Genomic DNA, 15,334 nt, shown 5'->3' with positions numbered 1-15,334 from the left:
TGTTGTCCGATTGGTCACCGAGGGCGACGATCTTAGGGATCAGGACTTCTCGCCAAAGGCCACCGTGGCTCCTTGGAGGCAATTATAGGCCTAGAAACGGGACTTGGAGTTGGAGACGGAGGCGAACAATGATGTTGTTTCCGGTTTTGAAATTGGGGTGTAGGTGTTTCTAGGAGTGGTATTTGTCCGACGGGCTTTTGTTTGGTGTGGTGAGGAGTGGTGTGCTTGCCATCGTGGTGAAAGACTGAGAGAGAAGAGAGAGCTTCCATCTCGAGGGCTCGAGGCGAGGAGTCACCGGCTAAGTTCTTGTTCCCGGGTCAATTTTTTTTTTATTGAATCTCTTAATAATTTTTTTTATTGAGGGTCAATTCAATTTTTATTGAGGAAGAAGATGAGAAGATACTAAATTTAGAGGTGATTTTGAGGCTTTGGTTATTGACCCTCAATAGAAAGAATTTTTTACCCTTAATAAAACTGCCTATAACTCTGTTATTGACCCTAAACAAAATTGTCCAACTCGCAAAAGTAAGAAAGTAGTGATTTTGCACTCATTATTGACCTTAAAGTTTTACAACTCTTGCACTCATTATTAGCCCTTTATAAAACTGCCTGCAACTCATAAAAGCAAGAAAATAGTCAATTTCCACTCATTATTGACCCTCAATTAGTAAAATTGTTTATAACTCATTGTTGATACCCAAAAAATGAAAAAAATCACATTTAATAGGAAAATAAGAAAGCGAGTAATATCTGAAAAGAAAAATTATGGGCTTTAATGTAAAGGTCATTGGGCTAGAAGGAATTCTCAATTATGTAATTCACTTTCGATTATCTTACTAAGCATCATGTCACTCACGTGGACCCAAGCTGCTATCACGTTTTTGTGGCTTACAAGATTGGGTGTGATGTGGAAGGTTACAGAAGTACATGAAACCCATTCTCAATTTTCAGTTGTTGGCGGTTTTGGACTTGAGACCAAAATCCAGGCCTGACAATCTATACCTTTACATGGGCATGCAAAGAAGAGAAAATCCAAATCTATTAGCCTAAATAGTCACTTGTTCAAACCACATAACTCTTAGCTTTTCCAGTCACACAAGAGACAATACTTGCTTTTATATTGCAATAATTCCTCTTCTTCTACGCCAAATACTAAGTCTCAATCAACCTCTTTTATCTGTTCTCAGATCTTGCCTGCTACAAGCTATTCCAAAGGTAGCCTGCAGCTCTCCTCAGCCAATGAAATAGACCTTTATCAATTTAACTAAGACTATAACCACACAACAACTCTTCCTTAGAAGTCTGCTACTCCAATTCCATACTTCACCAAAAATAGTACAAATTAAAGTCATGTGGTCTTTGCCTTATTGTATAGGTTTGGCTTCAACATTGTAGTTCTCTTTCAGGTCCACTATTATTATCCCATCAACTTGTATCTTAGCCTCACCTCCTCCAGCCTATAAATTAATTAAGTCTTCTGGTTGCTGCATGAAGATCATCTCACAACCTCCAAATAATAAATCCCACAAGCAAGTCTCAAGCAACAAAGCAAGCATTCCCAACCTCCAATCCAAAACCATTTTTTGAGATCTAACCGACCTTAAACCCATCAACCACAACAAAAGTCTATTCCTTCCTCACCACAATAGATTACACCGCAGCAAACTCTGACCACAACAAGCCTCTCGTCTTCTGCAACTCATGTACTTCTAGCACCCACGCCACATGTCTTCTCACAAATCTTTTCATATATTTATATTCATCTATCAAAACCATACAAAGCTTCTTCCTTCAGATCACAAGAAACATGTCATTGCAGTAATCCAACATTATCACACGGGATCGAAGTTTGGGAAAGATGCTACAAAGCTTTGGGCCCAGTTCTTGAACTCAAAAGGGGAAATTAAATAGAGGACATCAAGCCAATCAAGCAATCTTAGTAGCCTATGTACAAATCCATTTCAACATTCATGCACTCAATATTGACTCTCAATAAAACTGTGGGCCTACAACTCATTATTGAGGGTTAGTAAAAATTCTTTTATTGAGTGTCAATAAAAATTCGGGTAACATCTCCGACAATCAAATTAGACTTATTGAAAATTATCATTCGGATATTCAGGGGTAGTTCAGTCATTTTGCCTTTCTTTTTGGCTATTGAAACCCTAATCTTCAGACCCTAGCTACCATATATAGGTTATCTTCTTCTCACGGTGCTATAATACCCCATCAATACATGCAAAATATTGACAGTACGTTATGGCATCATTGTCTGATCTTTCAAACGATATCTTAATCACAATCGCCCTACTTCTTTCTTATTGTGATCTTGTTCGCCTTGCTACACTATGCAAGACATTCCACCGATTAGCTGTTTATGTGGTTCAACTTCAACGTCGTCGAGATATACCATGGCTGATGGACATTGATCGCTATACGCTTCGCAGTAATATCTTCAAATCTGAGCTTTTGGATTTCCAGTTCAACCAGAGTTTCTCTCTTTCAAAAATTATAGGGAGCCAAGTGCGAGAACTACTCTATATTGGTTCTGTTGTGGCTTCAAAATATGGATGGTTGCTTATAACAGAATCTCGGTTTCCGACGAATCCTAAGTACTGTTTTTGTAGTCCTCTTACAAATGAGATTATCGAATTGCCTCCAATAGGGTCGGACGACTATTTCATAGGTCCAACGTTCTCCAGCCCTCCAACTTCCTCCGATTGTGTTGTATTCCTGATATGTAAAAGAAGTTTAACTAAAGCAAAAAGAAATATCTGCAGCATAAGCACATGCAATCTCAGAGAAAGAAGATGGACAACTTATACCTCTAATGTTCCTCCGGAAGCCCAAATTTGGGAAGTAGCGTATGTGAATGGAAGTTTTTATTGTGCCTTCACTGACGGTTCAACCGTGCTATTAGGTACCTTCAATGTTGCACTTCAGGACTGGACTATAGTGGACTATTCATCCTCCATAGAGATCAAACCGTGTGATTGTGTCTATCTGGTTGATTCTGATGGGGAGCTCTTACTAATGGTTCTTCGTAACCATCGTTTTGGGCGTGTTTATAGTGTTTGTCATCAGTTTAATCGATTACGAAAAGATTGGACTTGTAATACCCCGAAAAATCCAAATTAAATTCCGTGGATTTTTAGAAATGATTTCACGATAATAGGAGCGAGTACGAAGCTTGGAAAAGTTGTGGAATTAGTTCGAACGATTTTATTTCGAAAACGAACGTTATTTAGGGGCTCGCGAAAGTTGTCTTTTTATACGTTCAAAATTTGGGAAAACTTCCTTCATGGAAGTTGTAGAGCTTGTCGATACGATCTCGTGCATATGTGGAACGCAATATTCGGAGTTCGTATGAATACGTTATGAATATTTGAAAATTGGGAATTTTCTATAAATATCAAAAAAAATGTTGACTTTTTCATTAAGGACGAAAACATGTTGAATTTGCGGAACAGTCCCCGCGTTTTCTCTCTGTCTCTCTTCAGAACCCTCGGGTCCCGACCGACCCGACCCGGCCAAACGACGGCCCTCCGACTTCCTCCGGCCTCGGACCCGGAGCTTTTCGAGGTCGCCGCCGCACGCTGAGCAGCTCCCCAGCCTCGCCTTGCTCCGCCGCTGCTCCAAAAGATGGATCGAAGCCACCCAGACGCATGATTCTGACCCGGCCAGAAAACCACTTTTCCGGCGTTGCATGGGCCGATCGTCCCCAGTTTCGTGATCTCCTCCTCCCCCTGATCATCCCTATGTAAGTCTTTCATCACGATTTTGAGTGTTGACCGCTAGATCAAGGTTTGACTTTTTGGACGCCTCTGATTCAATCTAGGATCTGATCGTGCGACCGAGATTAATCCAACTTCAACGCTTGATCTAGGACGATCTAGACCTTGTCTCAGAAAAAGTCAGGTATTAAAGTGGTTCAATTCTGTATTTTGAAGAAGTTTGTAGTTGACAACTTTAGCATCTGAAGTGGTTAGCCGGCGTTGACCGCCGTCTGTCCTCCGCATGTGGCGGTGCGTCGGACCATATTTTGAGTTTATATTATCTGGGCGATGATCTATGCATCCATACGAGCGTTTTGATATATTACAAGGTTATGTTAGAAAAAGTTGGTAAATAGTGGATTTACGTTTTTACGTTACTATTTACGGTTTTTACGTTTTATCTTCGGTTTACGATCTACGAAGATCAGACCATCGGTTTTACTTCAAATTTTAATATGTTGATCGTATGACTGTCCCGGTGACTTTGTGAGGTCACGGGCGAAGATCCGACCGTTGGATCTTCGTATATTTGAGAAATAGTGATTCGGAAGGCGATTCGTGAGAATCCGACCGTCGGATTTTCATATAATTTTGTGGAGATGTTAGTAAGGGCGATTCAGGAAGATCTGACCGTTGGATCTTCGTGATAATTTTGGAGGATGATCCTAAGGGCGATCCGTGAGGATCCGACCGTTGGATCATCATATAAATTTGATCTGACCGTTGGATCATCATTAAATTAGAATCCGACCGTTGGATTTCTGTATATGTGTGGTCTATGAATGATTTCTAAGTTAAGATCGTGTTTGACTAGGTGGTTGATGGATTGATTGGTGAACGATTTCGGATCGTTGTTTTTGAGCTGTTAAGAAGACGCAGCGGGAATTTAGAGGTGAGTAAACCTCACGTGGTTCATATTACGAACCGAATAAATTTAATTACCTTATTTTGTCGTAATTGCGTGAAAATATTATGGAATAAATATTTGTTTTAAAATCATATGGACTTGATCAACTACGGTCCATGGGTAAGTAAAAATGATTTTTACTATACAAATGAATTTCTCGGTTTTATTGCATGTGAACTATAGTTGGTATTAGTGATTATTCCTGAGCGGATAATTACGTATATATATATTTACGTGATTATATGTGAATGGTGTGACATTGAAGAGTGTGGAATTGGGATGATTAAATTATTATGAATTGACATGTGACTTACCATATTTATATGTGATGAACATGATTGATGAGTTCTTGTTAATATTCATGATTTACATTGGAGGATGTATAGAGTTAGAGAATGTAGGGTTCTGAGGATGAGGTGTCCGAAGTTCGACGGTTAAGGATAACCGGAGTGTTTGTGTGCTGAGGACGGGGATGTCCAAGGTGCGACGGTTTATTATTAACCGAAGTTGTGTGCTGAGGACGGGGATGTCCAAAGCGCGACGGTTTATTATTAACCGAAGTATATGGTGCTGAGGACGGGGATGTCCAAAGCGCGACGGTTTATTATTAACCGAAGTATGTCGCATTACTTGCACCTAGGCCAAGGTGACTGGTAGCGATGTGGTTAGAGCTCTAACGTGCTGTTGGGATGGACCAAAGTGGTGTTATGTGGGTTGGGTTTTTGCAGGACCAGTGTGGTGTATTGTGATTTGAGGATTGTGAAAATGTATTCCTTGTGGTTTTACATGAGTGGTTTGATGTCTCTTTGCAGACGTAATACTGTTGAATTTTACTTGAACTGAAATTTAATAAATCAACAGTTCTTTCTTTTTACTCATACGGGCTGTCAAAAGCTTACCGGGTTTTGTGTTGTTGCAATCCCGGTACACTATTCAAACGGTGTAGCGGATAACCCTGCAGGTCAGGAGAACCAGGACGGTGATCGGGCAGCTTAGAGTAGTGTTATGTGAATTACAGCATTATATTGTGAGGTTTGTTATGCTCATTTAGAGCTTTACAATTTTACTTTGTAAGAGTGAATTGTAATAATTAACTCGAGGTTTTCGAGTTTTGTGTTGAGTGGCGAGTGGTGTGTTTGTTTCTGAGAAAAAAATTCAGAACGTTATTTGTATTAATTGTTTATTCATGTTTCGGATTTGAATTGGTTATTCAAAATTCGGGACGTGACAGGACTCTAATTGAGAGCTTGGGAAATCAAGTGTTGTTTTTCTCAGACAAGGGATCCATTGTAGTTCCAGCAGTTGGGGTCGTTAGTGCTTTTGCTAATATGATAGTTTGCCTTGGCATGTCGACCGACCTCAAGTCTTCTACTTACAAAACTGTAGGCAATTGGAAATATCACCAGTTGAAAACATGGAACACCACCACGTTGCCAATCTGGATTGAACCCCTATATATTTTAGAAAAGAGGTCCTTTTTAACTGGATGATCGAAGTAGCTAGCTATATATAAATAGAATATAGGATTTGTTTTTGTTGAGATTCATTATGCTTTTGTGGTGACCAGTACCATGTTTCTGGGAAATATGTACTATATCTCAAACCTCACCTGTTATATACTTTATTACAGAATGAGGTAAATCTAGCACATTTATCTCTTAGTTTTGTATTTTCCAGAAAACTATCAAAAGTTATATGATTTAGAAAGCACATCTTTAATCAAACGTTGCCAAAAGGAAACAGCACTTAATTAATAGCCTGTAAGTACGTACTTCTTCTGCTGATTCTAGAAGCAACTAAAATTAGCCCACTGGCTTGGTCTCGGAATTTTTTTTTTTTTTTTGAATCAAGGCAGAAGCCAATATATTGATCACAAACCAGAATGACCATTACATATCCTCTTGCTACCAATTAGGGGTAGACAAGAAGTTGTGCTAGTACCCACAGTGGTACGTAGAAACTAGAGCACTCATTTGACATTAAATACATTGAAATAACATGAATCTTCCTTCGGTACTACTCCAGAAGATTCGCTAAAAGCACAACAAAGTGCATAGCTCGGATTGACCAAGTAAGTGGTCTGGTTTATAAACTTGTGCACCAAGTCAAACTAGCCCACTGTTCCTCGGAGACTTGCATGACAAGGTAAACAAAAACCACCTACTCCCGATTACTAGAAATATGCTATCTTACGTAACACTTATGTATTGTAACTAATTAAGCCATGATTTGACTTCTTCTTTTTTTGTCACAGTATTAAATCAATCAATGATCACATATCACATTCACGACCTCACATATGTTGAGCAAATGGTATTTTCAAAACTTGGATCGATTGCATTCACGGCCTATCGAGCCTGCAGTTTGTAGGAAACTTCATATATGGGCAACGCAGGAAATCACCAACTTGACAATTATAACGTACATGTATCTTTCTGAACATCGACTATTGATTGTTCTTTAAGTCTTCTTTCTTAGACAATATTCTAATTTTAGCTAGTGAAATATATATACTTGCAAGTTGCAAGAATTAAAAACCTACCCAAACAAAGTAGATCGAGTCCACCCTTAATTTTCTGGATTTTTTTTTCTTTCTCGCGTTAATTAAATTTGCATGCAAACTTGCAGATCAACTGCACGACAAGGAGAGCAGCTCATCTGGAAGACACGGGGATGACCTCTTAGTCCGTCCACGATCGAACTCGGGAAACCAATTATTAGTCCTTATTCCAGGAAACTAATATTCTTTTGGGTTGACTATCATTGTCTGACATGGACAGATGAACTGTAGTTTAGCTCCACCAGTGGTCCAGAATCATTTCAGGTTGATTAGTACCAGCTATTTGCTTGGAAATTATGCCATGGGAGCCAACTTGGATATTTCGCTTCCAACCACCAGGGCTTAGCATATTGGACGATCAATGACTTGGTCCGTCAATGCCCGGCCTCCTATTAGAGCCTTACATGGAAAACTCTGTTCTTCTTCATGCTAGGAAGCTTATAAATAATAGGGTGATAATATGAATTAACCTATAATGCACGGATACGTGAAATTGCCTTCGTATCCCGTACCGATCCGGGATACGGGTACGAAACGCTTCGGAAACGCGTATCCTGATTTGGATACGGTTTGGATACGTCCGTATCCTATGCGGATACGTAAGAATGTAAATAAATCGGATACGTGGAGTAATATTGACTTTTTACCCTGAAAAAATAGAAAAAAAAAAACAAAAAACAAGACCCAGATCGAGAGAGAGAGAGACGAGACCTAATCTCAGCCGCTTCGGACCTTGGAGAGAGAGAGAGAGACGAGACCAAATCTACTTACAACTTCTACTCTTCTTCGATTCGCTTGGACCTTGGAGCTTTGAGCTTCAATTTCTAGCCGCTTTGGGTACGTTTGTTCTGCTTTTCTTCTCATATTTGTTCTTCAATTAGTTGAATGCTTCAATTTGGAGCTTGGAGCTTCTTCTCATATTTGTTATTCGCTGTGGGTTCAGATGGAGGCAGCAGAAGCAGTGGTTGAATGTGCACGTTTGTTTCATATCTAGGATGAGTTTCAGTCGATGCTAGTAGTGGAGCTGTGACTAGTATTGTTTTGACTAGTCAGTCGGTGCTAACAGCATATGTGTCAATTGACTCAATTATGATTGTGATAGTATTGTTTTGACTTTTGACTAGTAGTGGAGCTGTGCTAGAAAAAAAAATTCTAATTATATATATATATATATATATATATATATATATATATATATATATATATATGATTTTTCTCAGGTAAGGATGTCCTTACTTAAGGTTTAGGTACGGATTTGGTGTTTTCACCCACTTTCCTATCACATTTTCACATCTTAATCGTTCAGTTTTTAGGTCCTAATGTATAGATCACCTCTGCAAAATTTCAGCCAAATTGGTGATCGTTAAGGAGTCCAAAACTGCAATTTACACGAACGGACCGAATCTGTCGAACAGGAACCATTCGTATTTATAATGGTAAATTGCAGTTTTTGATGACTTAACGATCACCAAATTGGCTGAAATTTTGCAGAGGTGATCTATACATTAGGACCTAAAAACTGAACGGTTAAGATGTGAAAATGTGATCGGAAAGTGGGTGAAAACCGGAAATCCGTACCTAAGGCTAGGTAAGGACGTCCTTAGTGTAGCCGGACTGTATATATATATATATATATAACGTTTCTTGGGTGGGGACGTCCGTACCTAAGGATTAGGTACAGATTTCCCAGTTTTCCCCACTTTCCGATCATAGTTTCACATCTTAACCGTTCAGTTTTTAGGTCCTAATGTAAAGATCATCCCTACAAAATTTCAGCCAAATTGGTGATCGATAAGGCATTCAAAACTGCAATTTACAACAATGAATACGAACAGTTCCGAATCTGTCGAACAGGAACCGTTGGTATTCATTGTTGTAAATTGCAGTTTTGAATGCCTTAACGATCACCAATTTGGCTGAAATTTTGTAGGGATGATCTATACATTAGGACCTAAAAACTAAACGGTTAAGATGTGAAACTATGATCGGAAAGTGGGGAAAAATGAGAAATCCGTACCTAATCCTTAGGTACGGACGTCCGCATCCAAGAACCCCTGTATATATATATATATATATATATATATTTAATTGGTGTATCCTTTACGTGCCCGTATCCTATTACATTTAAAATTTGTCGTATCCACGTATCCGATCGTATCGTATCCAGGTACTCGTCCCCGTATCGGTGCTTCTTAGGAATTAACTTAAGCAAGTCTTGCATGCTTGATCACATACCTTTAGTTTTAGATCGAGTTAGTCAAGACTGTCAAGCACAAGTACTTCTGTGATTGATGGAGCAGTCGGGATTACTTGTTGGAGGTGCTGTTCTAGGAACGGTATTCAATGCTTTGTATGAAAGCCTTAAATATCTGATTCAAAGAATCTCATATTTACAGTGCTCTTCAAGGACATGAAATCCCGTCTAGACGCCTTACGGCCACTGATCCAACAGATTGTTGAATTCAACAACAAACTAATTTACTGCTCCAAGGAGGAACTACAAGGTTTAGAAAAAGTGATCAAGGAAGGCATGCAGATGGCAAAAAAGTGCTTGGAGGTTAGCCGGTGGAATCCCTTCAAAAAGTACAAATATGGCAGAAAGCTTCTTAAATGGGACGAATCTCTGAAAACGCAGTTAGTTATACTCCAGATCAGGGTATCAAGGGATGTGACGAAGATGGCAGTCGGGTTTGATAATCTGGCAGCTAAGGTGGATCATATGAATGATACGATACAAAATCAATCTGCTAGAAGTTCATCAAGTCATACAGCACTTGAACTTCCATCGCTTCCCAAGCTTATGGTTGGTTTGGATGTTCCTTTAAGGGAGTCGGAGCAAAAGCTTCTTACAGATGATGGTGATCGAGTCAATGCTTGTGCTGACTGCTCCCGGAGGATGCGAGAAGACTACTCTAGCAACAATGTTTTCTGATAATTCTTTAATGGCATTTGAGATTTCACATTGTCTCAAAATAAGAAGAAGTGGTAAAAAAGGATATTGGTAAAAAAGGATATTGTGCCATCAAGCTCGATATGAGCAAGGCGTACGATCAAGTTGAGTGGTCTTTTTTGGAGGCGGTTATGCTTAAAATGGGGTTTGGAGATGTGTGGGTAAGATGGATCATGAGTTGTGTCCGCACTGTTACATTTTCTTTTATTTTAATAGGGAACCAAGAGGTCGGATTATACCTTCTCGGGGCTTGAGGAAAGGAGATTCGATTTCACCTTATCTTTTTCTTCTATGTGCGGAAGTGTTGTCACGATGTTTATCACAGGCTGAAGATCTCAGTTTACTTCATGGAGTGGAAATTTGTTTAGGAGCCCCTAGTATTAGTCACTTGTTTTTTGCAGATGACTCTTTCATTTTTTTCAAAGCAGAAAGTGGTGATTGTGTTACATTGAGGAGTCTTCTGCAGGACTATGAGTACGCTTCTGGACAACAGGTAAATTACCAGAAGAGTTGTATTTCTTTCAGTAAGAATGTTGATATGAATGTACAGGAGGAGATCTCTGCATCATTGGGTGTTATGAGGGTTGAAAAACATGACAAGTATCTTGGGTTACCGACGGAACTCAGTTACTCCAAAGAAGAGGCTTTTGGTTTTCTAAATGAGAAGATTCGGACTCGGACTCAAGGGTGGAGAGAGAAGACTCTTAGTGTTGCTGGAAAGGAAATCCTTATCAAGGCTGTGGTGCAAGCAATTCCTTCTTATGTGATGAGATGTTTTGAGCTACCAAAACATATATGTAATGAGATGCATAGACTGATGGCTCGATACGGAGAGGAAGATTCATTGGGTTTCTTGGGAGAAGCTTTACTGCCCTAAAAATGAAGGAGGCTTGGGTTTTCGGAACATGTACCATTTTAATCTGGCACTCTTGGCCAAACAAGGTTGGCGGTTGATTCAAAATCCAAACTCTATTATTGCTAGACTTCTTAAAGTAAAGTATTTTCCTAATTGCTCTTTTATGGAGGCTGAAGTCAAGGGGGGTGACTCCTACACCTGGAGAAGCATCATTTCGGTGAGGGAAGTGTTCAAGAAAGGACTAAGATTTCAGGTGGGTGATGGGAGTGGTATTTCGGTTTGGAAGGATCCCTGGTTAGCGTTACCACTTTCTTTCAAACCTTTTTCTCCCATAATGGAAGGGACGAAGGACTTTATGGTTGCAGACCTCATAGATGGGGAGAATAGAGAATGGTTACTAGACTTGTTGGATGAACTTTTCACAAATGGGGAGGTTGAGAATATTGCTTCTATTCCATTAAGTCTACGGGGAGCGGAAGACAGATTAATTTGGCATTTTGACCGGAGAGGTCTTTACAATGTTAAAAGTGGCTACTATGTTTTTAATAAGGCACAAACTGCTTTGGAAAAGACTACTGCCTCTATGGCCGTGGAGGGTGGAGCTTGGCGGCGGTACTGGCAGATGATATGGGGAGCTAATGTGCCTCCAAAGGTGAGAGTTTTTATGTGGAGGCTACTCAGCAAAGAGATTTTGCCTACTAAGAGTGCTTTGGCTAAGAAGATCGAAGATCCCTATCCATGATTTACGTTGCATGTTCTGCATGGGGGACGTCGTAACAGGTACCTATCTTTTTAAAAATTGCCCTGCTTTACTTTGTTTTTGGTTATATGAGCCCTTGAAGTTGAATGCCTTGGAGAACACAACCACATGCCTTAAAGTGTGGACGTTGGACATGCTAGATAAGTTAATCAATGATCAGAGAGACTTCTTCTTTGTGGGCTTGTGGGCAATATGGAGGGAAAGAAATAAAATGGTCTGGAATGATGCTGCGTTCCAGCCTATGTTTCTAATTGATTGGGTTGTTCAGTTTTTAAATGATTACCAGAAATATCATCCTAAAGCTGTGAAGAAAAAGAAGAGACCTTTAACCAAATGGCAATGCCCACCTAGTGGTAGGCTGAAAATCAATGTTGATGGGGCTTTTAGAGCGGATAATGGTTGTGGGGGCATTGGTGTAGTGGTCAGGAACGACGTTGGTATGGGTATTGTTGCTCTGGCTAGACCTTTTCTACATGCTCACTCAGTCCTAAATATGGAAGCTGAGGCATGTAGAGCTGGTCTTCTACTTGGTATTCACCAAGGTTGGTCTAAAATTGATATTGAAAGCGACTCTGCCATTCTGATTGCTGCACTCAATAGTTCAAAGAAGGATTTCTCTGAGGTAAGTCGGATTCTAGATGATTGTAAAGATTATTTTACTACTTTTCAGTCAGTTATACTTCGTCATATCTACTGTGAAGCAAATGGTGTTGCTGATAGACTTGCGCACCTTGCTAGTTTGTTTGCTATTGATGATGTTTGGTTAGATGAGACTCCTGCTATTATTCAGGATGTTCTCTACGAGGATTATTGTAAGTGTTTTCTTGTAGCACGGGGTTCAGGTTATATGTCCCTCCGTTGCAAAATAAATGGAACCGGGCATGGGGCTAGGCTTCCCAGCTAGGCTGGGTTCCAAACCCCTTTCAAAAAAAAAAAAAAAAGTATCTTACACGCAAAATATTATCTTACCTAAATACTTCATTGATTTGTCATATTAAGTTAAATAACACTTCACTAATTTATTTATTTATTTATTTTGAATAGATAAATTCGGCCGCAATATTATCTTTGTCATTGTTTCACAAAAGGACAGTTTGGACCTTATTGTGCAACAACTATGTGATCACCAGCGTTCTCATGTACCTATTTTTCAAGACGAAGAACAAGTAGGTCGATGGCTGCAAAGATATTTTGTGGAAAAAAGACATCATCCTATACTATTGGTCCTGGATGATGTTTGGTCAGGATCTGAATCCATTCTTGGGCACTTTCATTTTGAAATGTCAAATTACAAGATTTTAGTAACATTAAGATCTGAATTTCCATGGTTCGCTTAGTCATATCATTTACAACTATTGGACGATCATAATGCTATGAAACTTTTTCATCACTATGCGTCATTGGGAGATGGAAGCTCCCTATCAAAGAAGAACTTTCAAGAAAGGTGAGATAATTAATTTCTCAGTTCCACGTAAGTTTAGTTGATTTAGTAACTAAAAGTGAAAACTAAACAATGCTCATACCGTTTATTCAAAAACTTCAATACTCAAATAGTAATTGATAGACTTCATTTTGCCTAATTGGATAAATTCCCTGCAGATAGTAAAGCGATGTAACAGATTTCCACTTGCCATTACAATTGTGGGAAGATCACTGTGTGAAAAACCTATAGAGTTTTGGAGAAAAACAGAAGCTGAATGGGCGAAAGGTTCCTCTATTCTTTATTCTGAGACCAAATTGTTTCTGTTTGGCTCCAGTTTTGTTGCAGCTGGTCAACAGTCTCTTTTCTGCGCGGGCGTGCCAGCACCGTTCGGGTGCGGTTGTCGGGGGTGTCCCTTGACCTGACTTCTTTTGAGCGATTGTGGACGAGGAGAGCACCAACCTCGTCGCGAGATTATTTGTGCCTCGTGGTAAGGACTTTTGCTAAGCTTCTTAAAAATCACACAATCGATACTCGACGTCGTAGATCGAGCAGAGCGAAAATCACTGGGAAGTGGGGAGAACTTGCTAAAGCGTGACTTTAGCTTGGCTGGTTTGCGAGGGCGTTACTCTTGCTTGGCTGGTTCCGTAACCGTTGTGGTCGCGGTACTACAGTCGGCTCCTGAGGAGACTAGGGCCGAAGCACGTTGACAGAGGGTTTGGTGGCACTGACAGTCGACTCCTGAGGATTTTGGGACTGGAGTGTGGTCACCGTTAAGAGAAGGAGAGGGGTTGCTCTGGAAAGGCTTGGATGATCATAGAGATTGATTGATTAATTGTGTCTGTGTGTTACTTCGTCGTAGCCTCTATATATAGGCTACCAAGCCATAGTGGTTAGCCTTAAACAAATCATGGTAGTTTAAACACTTAAGCACTAATGGAATCATGGTGGTTTAAACACTTAAACACTAATGGAATCATGGTGGTTTAAACACTTAAACACTAATCGAATCATGGTGGTTTAAACACTTAAGTACTAATGGAATCATGATAGGTTTTCCAATTAAGCACTAATGGAATCATGATAGGTTTTCCCTATTGGCCACCATGAAATGTAGTTGAATGCTTCCCCACGTGCATGCCATATTCTTTCATTGAATGGAGTATGAATATTTACATGGGCCTGTCTTTTCTTGCAGCTTGCATAATCTTCCATAATTCTGCAGGTAGGCTTTATTTAGCCTCTAAATAATATATTTTGAACTTGTCGACAATATATAGCTTGAGCCACTGACATTGGCTCAATTTCTCCAAGACACGCTTTGTCAGGCCAAAATGCTCATTTTGGGTTCAAACATTCCCCCCCCAGACCTCGAAGTCAAAGGTCTTTGTCTTGACTGAAGAGGTCTTGAATCAGCATTGCTCTTATAATGTCATTACTCCAAAGCCACTTGTATTAGCTTGACTGAAATTACTTAACTGATTCCATATAGGCCTCTAAATAGGCCATAAAGCTTGAATGCCACAATCTGAATTGCCTTTGTCATGAACTGACGCTTTCTTTGCCAACTTTATTGCCCCCATGTATCTGATGTCTGGTATGCAGTGAATTGGCGAAACTTGGGCAGGTTGTAGGAGAACAGAACTTTAGCGTGCCCCCATGCAAAGGAGACTGCTTTTGATCGCGAATGAGGATCCTTCTCTTCCTTGGTGGTAGCTTCGCCATGTGTATAGCAGCAAGTATCTGCCTTGTTCGCTGGCTCTCTGTTGATTTTCTCAAATGTAGGTGTTGGAGCCGCTTTGCTGGCTAGATCAAGTTTGATCAAGGCCTACAGTACTTGGCGAAATAAGATGCTGAATAGCAAACTGTTTGCTGCCATTTAATCATTCGATAATCTTATGCTGAAGAGGATGATTGAATCATAGCTATCGACATCATGACATGTGACCAAGTAAACCCCCCATACTTACTGAAACTTTAGCATCTAAAACCGCATGGGTTTTAATCATGTTTAATAAAAAAACATCAGGCCACTATGCTGGCCCTGCGGTTGTAGGGAAAGGTGTAATGCCATCTCTTCACCACCGCTGAACTAGCGATGACAG

This window comes from Rosa rugosa, chromosome 7, assembly GCF_958449725.1.
Source record: "Rosa rugosa chromosome 7, drRosRugo1.1, whole genome shotgun sequence".
Taxonomy (NCBI): domain Eukaryota; kingdom Viridiplantae; phylum Streptophyta; class Magnoliopsida; order Rosales; family Rosaceae; genus Rosa; species Rosa rugosa.
The sequence above is the reverse complement of the archived record's forward strand: the minus strand, read 5'-3'. Positions refer to the sequence as shown.